Here is a 12318-nt window from a genome sequence, read left to right as displayed (position 1 = left end):
GGGGCAACTTTTGTGTCCCCCCCACATGTCAGCTTCAACCCATAGGAAATGAACTTTATGGTGGTTTTTGAAGTGCTTTGAGCTCTGCAGGTAGCCTGATCTAGCAATTATTCTGTAGATGGTTTTGTAAACCTTTCATTAATCTCTAATTACTAATAAGATTTTATGGTTGACCTGCCAATAGGTGTCGAGGGGAACACACAGCAGGAATTACATTTTCCTGCAATGACATTGCGTGCTCACTGCTGGATAAAATCTGCATAAACACACTGTCATTGAAGCTATTGTGTACTTCTACTTTTACTGTCACTTAAAAAAAAATAAAAATTTAACATTAAGTTCTTATCTCCATGGGAGATCTGGAGGGCTAGGTCTCTTTTGACAGCCCAAGGAAATGAAACTGAAATACATACAATCTTTTGCCAGGTTGATGGATGGTCTGGGATCTCTCTTTGCCTCTTTAACCCTTTCTCCAAATTCTTCTCTCTAACTTTCACTCCAAAGTCATTTCCACACCTAAGAGAAGGATCATTTGTTATCTTTTTGCATTCCTCTTAGGAATTGATGCTTTATATTTATTTCTCAGACTCTGAGCTAACCCATGAAATCCAAAGTACCTTCATGACTTTTATGAAAGAGATTAGCTAAACTCCTTTTCCAAAGGCCTTTCCTTGTACCCTGCAGGGAAGGCATCCCAAGAAAGAGGGGGGAAAAACCCATGTGTCTGGTGCGCTGTTATTTTTCTAGGCACCCTTGAATTAACGTTTTGTTAAAAACTCTTGAAGTGGCCTGAGCATGATCAGCCTTCTGGGCTGGAGGCACCAAGTCCAGGGGAAGGCATCAGAGTTAGGCAGGGATGAGTACACGCCCATGCCCCTGACTGGGATCCATTTCCCTCACTTGTCTGTTAGAGCAGGGTCTCCCAGCACCACTTCCTCGGGTGCATACGGTGCTCTCCTCGATGTGTGGCAAAGGCAACAGTCTCCTCTGCAGCCTTTTCCTCTTTTGTGGACAGGTACAAGACCCAGAACGGTCCCGGCAACTTGGAGAAGCTAACCATCCTCAACATCTCCCCCATGGTCATAGAGGTCCACTTCTCCTTTGAGAATGATGGGGAAGCAGAAACATTCCTTCTGGACCCTCCCAGCCTAACCCTGAAACCAAAGGAGAAGCAGGTAGGAGAAGGGCAGGTAGAGCAGGCACTGTAGAAGTGCCCAGGGGCTGCTCCTCCTGCTCACACTCAGAGCTCCTTTAATTTCTTCCTGTGGGGCCGTGTCCAGGAGCTGACCATTTGGGCATACCCCACTTCCCTTGGCTTCCTGGAAGACAAGCTCATCTGCAGCATTGAGAAGAACCCGGAGCCAGTGGTCTTCAGCCTGTGCTGCTATGGGGTGCATGTGAAGCTGGAGGTCAGCCCCCCAGAGCTCTCTTTTGACAAGCTGCTTCTGCACAGGTCAGTGATCCCACAAGCACTCCAAGACTTGTGACAAAGAGAAAACGTTTGACTCTGGTTTCTGGGGCATGGATGGAGCTGCTCCAAGTTGCATTCAGTGGCGAGGCTGGTGTGACCATCCAGCAACTGATGCCAAGTGCCTTCCCTTCCTCTCTCTGCAGGACTGACAGCAGGACCTTGGTCCTGAAAAACAACAGCCTGCTGCCCATGGCCTGGCAGCTCAATGGGCTGGATTACCTTGCTGAGAACTTCTCCTTGTCACAAGATAATGGCATCCTTGACCCCTCCTCAGAGTTGGAAGTGACAGTGCATTTCAAGGCTGAGCAGATTGGCATAATTGAGAAGATCCTCCGACTAGAGGTGAGAGGAACTGTGCTCTGCCTGGCAGAGCAGGGCACAGTGAGCAGCCATGTGCTCCTAGGGACAGAGTCACGAAGAGCTGCACCTGCCAGACACGAGGGTGCTGTGACCCCAACTTCTGCCTCTGCACAGCATTTGCCAGAACATGCAGTGCATCCACATCCCCCCAGATAGCAGACACTGCATCCTGAGCCTCCACCACAACCACCTTGTCCCTGTGAATGGCTGAAGGCTGTTGTCTGGTTGTACAAACTGTAGCGTGATCTCTACATTCCTCCTGGACTTTGTCTGAAGCCCTTGCATTGTGCAACAAACTCTCCCCCTGGGATTTTGTTCCCCATGGTTTAGGGGCTGCATTTCAGACAGGGTGCTAGGTGATTGGAGAGGGTTGTCAATGCCACCTGCTCTGAGACACCTCACACTTTTTGTGGTTGTTCTTACCCCCCTGTGCCTCTCAAGGAGGCTTTAGCAGCAGCATTCCCTGCTGCAGGAGTGCAGAGTTGGGCTGATAGGGTTTTTTACTGCAGCAGAATCTCACTGGGGCAGCCCCTGAGAGGAACAGGTTAGCAAAGCTTGGGAGTCCACCAACGCTTGTGAAGCCAGGGAGGCCATAGGGGAAGCAGCCAGCAGAGACAAGGACTTTTCAAAAGAATAATCTGAACAGTGTTTGTTTCTTGCTGCCTCAGGTTTCAGATGCAGAAAACATCTTGGGGATTGTCCACACTGAAAACATCGAAATCTCTGCAGAGGTCTACGATGTTTCTCTGACCATTGACTTCATACCTGAAGGTCAGTGGATGCCTCCCAAACAAAGCAGTCCAGGTGCACTGTATTACCTTGGGAGGTGGGCAGCCAAAGCACTGGGATGGGATGGGATGGGATGGGATACAAGGATGGCATGGACACATAAAGCATGTACCCTGCAACCTGCATGAAATAAAGGGCTCTGACAGCCTTAAGTCTCTCCCCTCTGAACTTTGAAGTGTGCAGCTTCATGTGCAGACTGGATTTGGGGGCTTTGAAACAACAGCGACATGAACCGGCAGTTGGCAATGCCCACAGGCGTGGCACAGCAAATTAATTGGATTTGTGCTTGGGAGCGAGGAAATGGAAGGCGAGCTCTTTAGCTACTAAGCCTGCAGATATTTTAAGTGTGAAGAGAAAGGGCAGCTGGAAACACTTTCAGGAACAGAAACTTGCTGGAAGGGGGTTTGCACCAAGACCTCTATGTAGCTTGTGGCCTGTTGTATTCTGCAGCAGCTCACAAATACTATGTTTGATCCCACTCTGTGGGTTTTCTGCAGGTCCAGAAGGAAGCTTGGAATTTGGAACCGTTAATGTCCTGGATAATGTGAAGAAAGTCCTAAGTTTAAACAACAAAGGGGTATACAACATTGAGTACAGGTAAGTCCTGCTGCCTGGTAGTGAGCATTTCCTTGGGTTCCCAGGCCTGCATGCTCTGTCAATGGCTAGAACCATTTCCATGCTGGCTACCTCATGGTAAATACAAAACCTGGACTCTCTAATCTCAATTATTCTACCAGAGAATCCAGCCACAAACCAGCAGTTCTTCACAGCTCAGCAGGAACCCAAAGGAGAGCCCCAGAAATTTCAGCCACTGGAATGCTGAGATTCATTGCCTTTCTTTGATGGTCACCTCCTTTCCCTTTCTGAGACTCTGTAAGGAAGGGAATGAAAAATGTTGGTGTCAAGGTTTCTTGCAGTAACCTCATGATTGTCTGCACTCTCTATCAAGATCCAAGATTCCCGAGCAGAGCTGGACTCTCCCTTTTTTTTCTGGTCCTACGCAAAGTCCTGGCTGTGCTGGTGGCACCTGTACTTTTAGCTGCAGAGATCTCCATTCCTTCCCTTTCTCCCCAGGTTCATGCTGAAGGGTGCAGGTCCCAGGATGCGAGACGCGGCATCCCACTTCACTGTTGCGCCTCAGTCAGGCGTGCTGATTGCCTCCCAGCCTGCTGTGAATGTTGAGATGCTCTTCCACCCCACCAGTGAAATACTCCTCAAGAACAGACCCATCCTGTACTGCCAGGTGAGCTGCCTGGGCCAGGCTGTGTTTTCACACGGTGCTTTGGGAGTGTAAACAGGATAGATGTCTAATGGAAGGAGGCCTTTAACTGGAGAATCCTCTCTCCTACATGCACAAAGTCTTTCGACACCATTTGGGAGGCTTCCTAAGTGGAGCTGAGAATGTGACTCTGGAGGAGGTGCTTAAACAGGGAGGGGTAAACTGGAGGCTGGGGAGGGAGCCTGGGGACTGGGGTAGAGGCTGGCCTCTTTGCATTGTTTACCTGCCCTTCCTGTGGACACAGGTGACAGATGCCAGATTAGGTCAAGGAGGCCAGGTTGTGGCTGACATCCCACTGAAGGTGTCGGCCAAAGCCGTGTACAGCAAGTACAGCATTGAGCCTGCCTCACCCATCAACTTTGGGGCCATGATCAAGGGCACCAAGAAGAGCCAGACTGTGGTGCTGGAGAACAAAGGCATGCTCCACTTCAAATTCTGCATCCGCCAACCACCCGAGGATGCATCTACATCAGAAAGGAAAAGGTACGAGCAGCCCTGACCACCCTTCCTGTCTGAGGAGGCACCACCCCACGGCTGGTATGTGGCAGGCAGCCAGGGGACCTGGGCTGTTGTGGCTGATGTGCATTTGCATCCCTGGCTTGAGGAGAGGGAGCAAAAAAAGGCCTGGGTATCCACATGTGTAGTATGAAGCTGGTGATAGAGCTGCTCAGTCCAGCAGGTGCTCTCAATGGGTGCTGCTGGCTGCTCTCTGAGAGCCAGCAGGAGCACAAGGCTTTCCTCTGTGAGCAGGAAGGCCAGCTTCGGCCTCAGAGAAAGGCAGGGGAGCTCAGATGACAGATACCTCTGCTTTCTCCTCTCAGCTCAAAGGAAGGGGAATCTGCTCCATTGGCTGCTAGGCTCTCAACAGCAAGGAAATCAAGCTCCTTCACACAGGTGGGTGACTCCTGCTGCCCAGCAGTGCTGCTGCAGGGGATGTGAGAAGATGCTGCTGTGCCCAGGCTACGGCTCACTGCAAGACCAGTATCTGCTCAGTCCCACTGACAGTCCTGTAGTCTGGCTCTGACCTGGAGTTGTGGGGTCAACAGAGGGGAGCAGGTCCTGTGTTTGGTAGCTGCAAGCCAGCATAGGTCTGTGAACACCTCAGAAGCAAAAACATCCCCCACTGAACTCCCAGTCCACAGAGCTCAGACAACATTGCTTTTTCTTCTTTGCAGTCCCCTACCTCTCTCCCATCATTTCTCAGAGGTAGTTCTGCTCTCCTCTGTTACCTCTGGAGACTGAAGGAGCACAGCTACCACCTTAATTCTTTACACTTAAATTCCTTTCTCTCTGCCCCCTGGGACAGATTTGTAGCTCTTCTTGGCTTGTTGCTCCCAGCCTGGGGCTGCCTTTGGGCCATGAAGTCATCCTTCCCTGCCCTGGGACTGGATGCTTGGGCCCAGCTGGAGGCCAAGGCAGGACATACTCTTTGGTGGGGTGCTCAAGGCACAGCTATCAGCCATCAACCTCTCCTGGAACTGTTTCTGCAGAGTCACCTCAATCTTGGCATGTTCACGGTGTCCCCCTGCTCCGGCTCCATCGGTCCGTGGGGCCAGCAGAAGATCACAGTGGACTGCTTCGCGGGGCAGGAGGGGAAATGTGAGGAGCAGCTCTACATTGACATCCCGGGCAGAGACCCCAAGGAGAATCCCCTGGGCATTCCCTTCACCCTGATTGCCGAGTCCTGCCTCCCAGGTACCTACTGGCCACAGTGCCCTTGGTCACACCTGCTGCTGAGCAGCACCTCAGTGCCACAGTGCCGGATTATTCCAACCAGCGCCCGGCACCGACAGCACGGGTGGGCTGCCCCAGAAAGCTGCCCAATCCGGGCTGCAGCTGCAGGGCACGGCCGCTCTACGGCTGCCATGGACTGCAGACTGTGCCAGGGTAGGAAAAAGGATCAAGGAGAGGCCCTCTGTATGGTTCCCAAAGAAGTTGACTCCCGCAGGTTCAGTGACAGAAAGGGCAAACTCAAATGCGTACATCAGATGATAAGGGGGAGGAGGTCTCAGGGGAGCATACAATCTTAGACCAATAGGGAGAAATTGGGGGTGGAACACAAGGCGGGGAATACAGTGTTTAAACCAATAAGGGGCTGCAGGGGAGGAGAATAATTTAAACAAATCAGTGGGGTTTCAAAGGATGCAAGATTGATAGGGAAGTGTCTAGAGAAAGAGGCAGGCTTGGGGAGGGATAGACATTCAATAGGAGGAGGAAGAGGGAACAGAGGGGCAGATCTTTGGAGAGATGGGCAGCCAGGGCAAACCCAATAACACAGGGCAGAAAGGAACAATCCATCAAGAATAAAATATGCTATGACAGTACAAATTAAGAAAGATTACAAAACTGACTGCTAGAAATGCATTACAATTAAAAAACACAATGCTACACCTCAACTTGCTGCTTGGATAGAGAGGCATGCTAGCCCTGGTGTCCCACCTTAAAATCCTCAGAGGTTCCAGCCCTCTTCAAGTCCACCAGTGGACTCACGCCTCCCAGGCTGAGAGGGATGCATGGAAGGATAAAAGGAAAGCAATGCTCTCTAAGACTGAGGTGGACTGGGCTCCATCCTCACAGCCAGTTGCCTCAGCCAATGCTGGGCTTAGCAGTCACCCGGGCAGAAAGGGCTTATCAAGCCTTCTGAGAGGCCAGCAGGGTCCAGATAAACTCATCAGGGAGGCTTCTCCATGCTCATCCCTCTGGTGTGTCCCCAGGACTTGCTGAGGATGTGCTGTTAATCTTCGAGGAGTACCCGATCTGCAGCAGCACCAACCTCGACCGCAAGATGCAGTCGGTGAAAGGCACGGGCCTGTTCGTCAGAGATGAGAACAGGTTCATCTTCAACAAGGTTCTGGTTGGCCAAGAGGCAGAAGCTCATTTCAGTATCTACAGTGCAAGCAGCCTGCCGTGTGATGTGGTCCTTTCCATCAAACCCCTGCCTGGAGAGGTAAGAGCAGGAGGCCAAGGTGGTGGTTGCCCTCTAAGGGCCGGGTGAGAGCCTCTTTTGTTCTCCAGGTGCATTGCTTCCTGTGGCCCAGACTAGTCTTGATCAGTGCAGGTCAAACTGCAGGGGAGACCAGCAGAGGCAGGGAACAGTTGTGTGGAATTCTGCATGTCTCGGGCAAGGTTTTGGCTCACACCTCTGGGTCTTCAGAGGGAGAAGTGAATCCTTCTGAACCTCTCCTGGAAGCACACGCAGAGAGGGGCTCTTATGAGCTGACATGCCAGGGCTCAAAGCAGAGCATTTCCTCAGGCTCCCTGGCTTTTCCTTCTCTTTGAAGGCCAGTTCTGGGTTAGTTGCAGGATCTTCCATGCAGTGCCCATCTCCCATATAGGCTGGGGCAGCTGCCAGCACTCCAAACACACAATGCTTTAGCACAAGGTCAGCATTCCCTGGGAGGACGGGAGCCTGCCCAGGGAAGGAGGAAGGAAGACACAATGTCTGGGGCTGTTCTCAGTAATGCATTTATGTATAAAACTGTGTCGTCTTGAAAGGTGTTTTCTCCTAACACTGCTCTCTGGATTCCCCCAAGGAACAGATCCCTATCAACAACGTTTTCAAGTTGGATCCAGTCAAGATGTCCATTCCTGGCTCATCCTATGCTGTTGCTACAGTGACCTTCACCCCGCCAGATGAGCAGAACTACAACTGCACCTTCAAGGCTTCCCTTGTCATCCCCAAAGGGTAACTGACCCTGTGAAATATTCGGGAGGCCTCACTGATAGCTGCCTCTCCCCTGGAAAGGCACAGACCTCTTGTTAGCTCTAATGCTTTCAGTAGCCTCAGGCAGAGTACTTGGCTTGAGATGATCTGGGAGGCAGTAACTCTTAGATAGAGCAGAAAAATGAGGCTGATGGTTTAGCCTGTATGAGGAACTAAGAAGACAGGCAAATATTAGGTAGCCAACTGGAAGTTACTGAGATGTGCTGCAGCTGAGCTGGGGGTTCCAAGGACAAAGGCTTGGATGAAGCAGTTTCTGTACCAGCAAGTCAGCAGTCACACTTTCCTCTTTGTTTCTGCAAAATTAGGTGATCCTCTGTGATTCCCTGGCATTCATTAAGCTGTTTTATGTGGGTGATTGGAGCTGGTATGAAAGAGGAGTCTGGTTCCTCTGCTCTGGGACCTGTGTACTGAGGCTTTGGCCTGCTCTTCCTCAACCCTTTAGTGGCTGAATTGGAACAAGAGAAGTCTAATTGCTAATAAGCAACTGCTTTTTTACTGTTCATGGAAATGATATTTACTGATGGTGATGATGATGTGTTTTTGCCTTCTTGCTTTTGTACTGCCTTCATGCTGTGCTTTTGCTTGTTGCATAAGTTCATCTCAGTGCAGCCAGGGGATTTGCCATGTCTCATCTGGTGCCTCATTATTTACCTGCTGTACTGCATGATTCAATTAAATGAAATTATTTTTAACTGTTATTGTGGAAGGCTCTGGCTCTTTGGAGCAGATTCCTCTTGTGAATGGCCCTGAATGGATTGGGGAGGAAGCTGGTGGGGGGCCGTGTTGTGGGGTACAGGAGCACCAGGCAGGGAAAACGCTGTGGCCCTTGCTGCTTTGCCTGCCTAGTGAGAAATGCGTTAGTGCCAGCCGAAATTGTTTCTGTGCCTCTTCTGCAGCCCTGTGAAAATTAAACCCCAAACCGTGACCTTCACCATCAGTGGGAAGGCGCACGAGGCGCAGCTGACGGTCGTGTGCCCCAGCGCTCGCAGCAAGAGGGGAACGGCCGTGCTGCGCTTCAAGAGGCACCGCGTGGGGACATCCCAGAAGCTGCCCCTGGTCGTCCGGAACGATGGCATCATACCTCTCAAGGTGGGGAGGACCTGCTCAAGGAATGGTCTGGTGTGGGAACGAGCGCTTGTGGCACAGGGGAAGGGTCCCAGAAAACACGGCAGACCTGGGAAGAGGTGTCAGAAATTCTTTTGAAGCAAGTGACTGACATCTGTTCTCCAAGAAGGGAATTCTTGGAAATTTTCCATCCAGTCTTTCTTCTTTAAGTTGAACACAAGAAAGGTTGTGGAGTATTTCCCCCCGTCTCTCAGGTCACCTTTTGTTCTCATGGACATGTGTGATTTTCCAGTTCCATTAGATTGTATTTGATCCCAGTTTACTACATTTGAAGTAGACTTAGATGTGGTTTAATTACATTCTGCTCATTACTTTCTGTCCTGTTTGGTTCTCTGTCAGTTCTACCCAGATGCCTCTGAACGCCCTTTTTTCTTGTCTGGTTTGACTTCACTTTTGTGCTAAGTGCTGTTAGTAGTGGGAGAGGTGCTGGGCTGCCATGTGGGACCAGCAGCACTGTGGTGTCAGTCCCTGTGCCACCCTGTACTCACACCAGCATCATTGTGCTCTGGTTTCCCTTTTCTCAGTTTATGTTACGCCTGGAGCACGAGTACGGAGCATTCTTCTTGAAGGGCAGGGCCTCCACACTCGAGGTATTCCGCACTGAAGATGAGGACTCCCTCATAAATGGTAAATTCATTACCTGTGAAATGTGATCATGCAAAGAGGGAAAACTCAGCCAAGCCTGCTCTTGGCTTCTCCGAGCAGCAGCCAGATGTTAGGCACAGTTTTGTTCCCTGGGCTCTCTGTCCCCCAAGCTTTTCTTGGGGCCTTTTTGCAGGGTTTCCTCCTAGCAAGTTGTAGGAAGTTCTTCTGTTCTAGATGTGGGGCATTGAGTTGTGGGGGACTGTCACTACCACAGTGGACCCTCTGAGGTATTTGCTGCATGTAGGAAGGTACCAACCTGAACAGACACAGCCCTTGAGCACACAGCCAGCCAGCAGAAGCCAAAAGCACTCTTTGGCTCAGCTTTGCATATGGCTGGAGCTGGCTGGAAGCAGATGGAATGAGGGCTGGGCATCAGCCTGAGGTTAAGCTGCTTAAGTGGTGATGTGTCTGGAGGTGGCATAGGCACAAGGTGTCTTGTGAACATAGGAAGAAGGTCTGGAACTACTGGGGGTAGAACCTGTGCTTAGAAGGCAGCTGGCTTCAACCTCTTATTCCTCATATCTCCTATGGAAATATTTCCTCTGTACAGCTGTATCACCTAACTCTGATTTCCATTGCTGTGCAGGGAGCAAGCCCACAAAGCCTTTCTTCCTTCTGCATCACGGGGAATCAGCAGAGTTTGATGTCATTTTCAAACCCACCCTGGCTCAACGTCTGGAAGGGGAGATTCATCTGTTGGTGGCGGACGCCTGCTCTAACAAGATCCTAGTAGAGCTGGTGGGTGAAGGCCACAGAGACAGATTCATCTTCAGAGGACTAAAGGAAGACACAGAGGAAAGGGATGCTAAGAGCAGCCTGAATAAAGACATCATTGATGGTAAGAGAGGAGAGGCTGCCAAGGTGGAGCAAGGAGGAGGACAATTGTCTGATCATGTGTGTCCTCCCCTCTAGCCAGGCCTGGGCTGTCACCCACGGGACTTGGTGGCCTGTGGGCGTGGCAGCCATGCATGCAGAGCAGTGTGTGCTGTGCTGCCCGTTGCTGGCTTAAGGATGTGTCAGGGTGTTTCCCTGGAAGTGGTGGGATGGGGAACTCCCTCCAGAGGGAGGAAGGCTTGGAGCAAGGAAGCACTGAACGTGCAGGTGTCTGTGCACGTGAGGGGGTGTGTGGAGCTCCCTGCATGCTGAGATCCCTTGCTCTCCTCCTTTACAGCTATCAGAGTGAATCACATGGACTTTGGGCACTGTCCTGTCGGGAAGTGCTGCCGCAGGACCTTCGCCATCAGGAACCGCACCCGGCACCAGTTCCTGCGCTTTGAGTGGGAGGCAGACGGCCCATTCCACATCTCCCCCAAGGTGAGCGTGGACTGCTCTGCCTTTCCCCACTGCTCAGGCCCTGCCCTGGTGTTCCCGGGAGCTGGCAGGGAGTCCTCACATGCCACTGATAGCCTGTTCCAGTGCCATGTAGGAGATGCAGTCCCTGGCTTGGCTGGGCCAAGGCTGCCAGCCTTGCAGCAAAGGCTTCATGTTATGGCAGGTGGCACCTTCTGTTCACACTTTTGTCTATCAGACTTTGCATAAATCCACTCTGAGGTGCAGATTCCTGGCACAGCTGCTTACCACATCAGTTCCTTTTGCTGGCAGTCCTGCCCTTGGCAGTGCTTCAAGTTTGGTCTTGACTCCCTGATTCCCCCTAGGTGGGACACCTCCGTCCTCGCCGTTCCAAGAAGATCAGAGTGTCCTTCAAATCAAATGTCCCAGTCACCTACAGGAGGCACCTTGTGAAATGTAAGGTGACCAAGATCGAGTTTCAGCTGCCACCAAGGAAGGTTCCGGACTGGGATGACCAACAGTGCATTGTCACGTGGAAGAGTACCCCCAGGAAAGACCCAGGAGACAAATTCTATAAAATGCAGAAGGTAAGAAGCAAAATGGCAAAAAAAGCCAACCCAGCTTTTACAAAAAGAACCACCATAACACCATCACTGCTGGCTGTGCAGCTCCTGCTTCCTCTGACATCAGACAGCTGTGGGGTTCACCAGCAGTGCAGTCCAGGGGAGAGGTGGATGCACAGTGACTGGATGCACTCACACAAGAGGGGAAGCCTTTGGACCAGAGACCTTTAGCTACACAAACCATCAGTCTGTGCCACAAGCACAAGTGTTGCAGCCCATGTTGAAGGGGGGCAATGTTTTATGATTTTATCCCATTTTATGGTGTTAGAAATGTCTTCATCTCATTTGGTGCCTTTTCACCAACAAGGACTTAAGTCTGCTGCACTCTGTCTCTTCTTTTGAAGCAGAGAGAAATCCACTTCTCCTGCATATGCTGGTGAAGTCCAAGTTTTGTCTGCATGGATACCAGAGAATTTGGTTGTAGTCTCTGTATTGTGTGGGATATCTCATCATGGAGTAGCTCAGGCACTGTGTGACAGTATGGAGGAGTCAGAGAAGGATCATCTCCAGAGACTCCGGGTTTTATTTTCATTATTGCCACGCAAACTCATCTTGGGCGAAGGTTCATTCTGAGTTTCTGGACCATTTTAAGGCTTCTAAACCATCCTCTTTTCTATCAGAACATCTGCAGTTGGAGACTTTCCTAGTGAGATCTCTCACATCCCAAAATGCCCATCCCCAGCTCCCAGCAGTGTGGCTGTTGCTCCACACAAGCAATCTGGAAAGCACTTTCTCCTAAGATAAGGAAAAGGTGCTTTCTAGAACTCTTCAGTCTTGGGGTTCTTCATCTACAGAGCTCCAGCAGGGGAACTTAAACCAAATTTTGAGACCTGCTGGATTTATAGGGGACAGGAAGAGAGTCAGTCCCTCTACAAGGTTGAAGTACAGGGACTGGAACACAGCTATAGTCTCCGTGGGGATATTAACAGCTGTGGTAGTGACTGCTTGGATCAGTGGGTAGAAACAACTACTGTAGCAGAGCAGTCCCAATTTTGTCATCTTTCCAGGGAAG

The sequence above is a fragment of the Melozone crissalis genome, unplaced genomic scaffold (genome assembly GCF_028551555.1).
Source record: "Melozone crissalis strain CALT ecotype California unplaced genomic scaffold, PUWL_Pcris_2 ptg000007l_1, whole genome shotgun sequence".
NCBI lineage: Eukaryota > Metazoa > Chordata > Aves > Passeriformes > Passerellidae > Melozone > Melozone crissalis.
The sequence above is the reverse complement of the archived record's forward strand: the minus strand, read 5'-3'. Positions refer to the sequence as shown.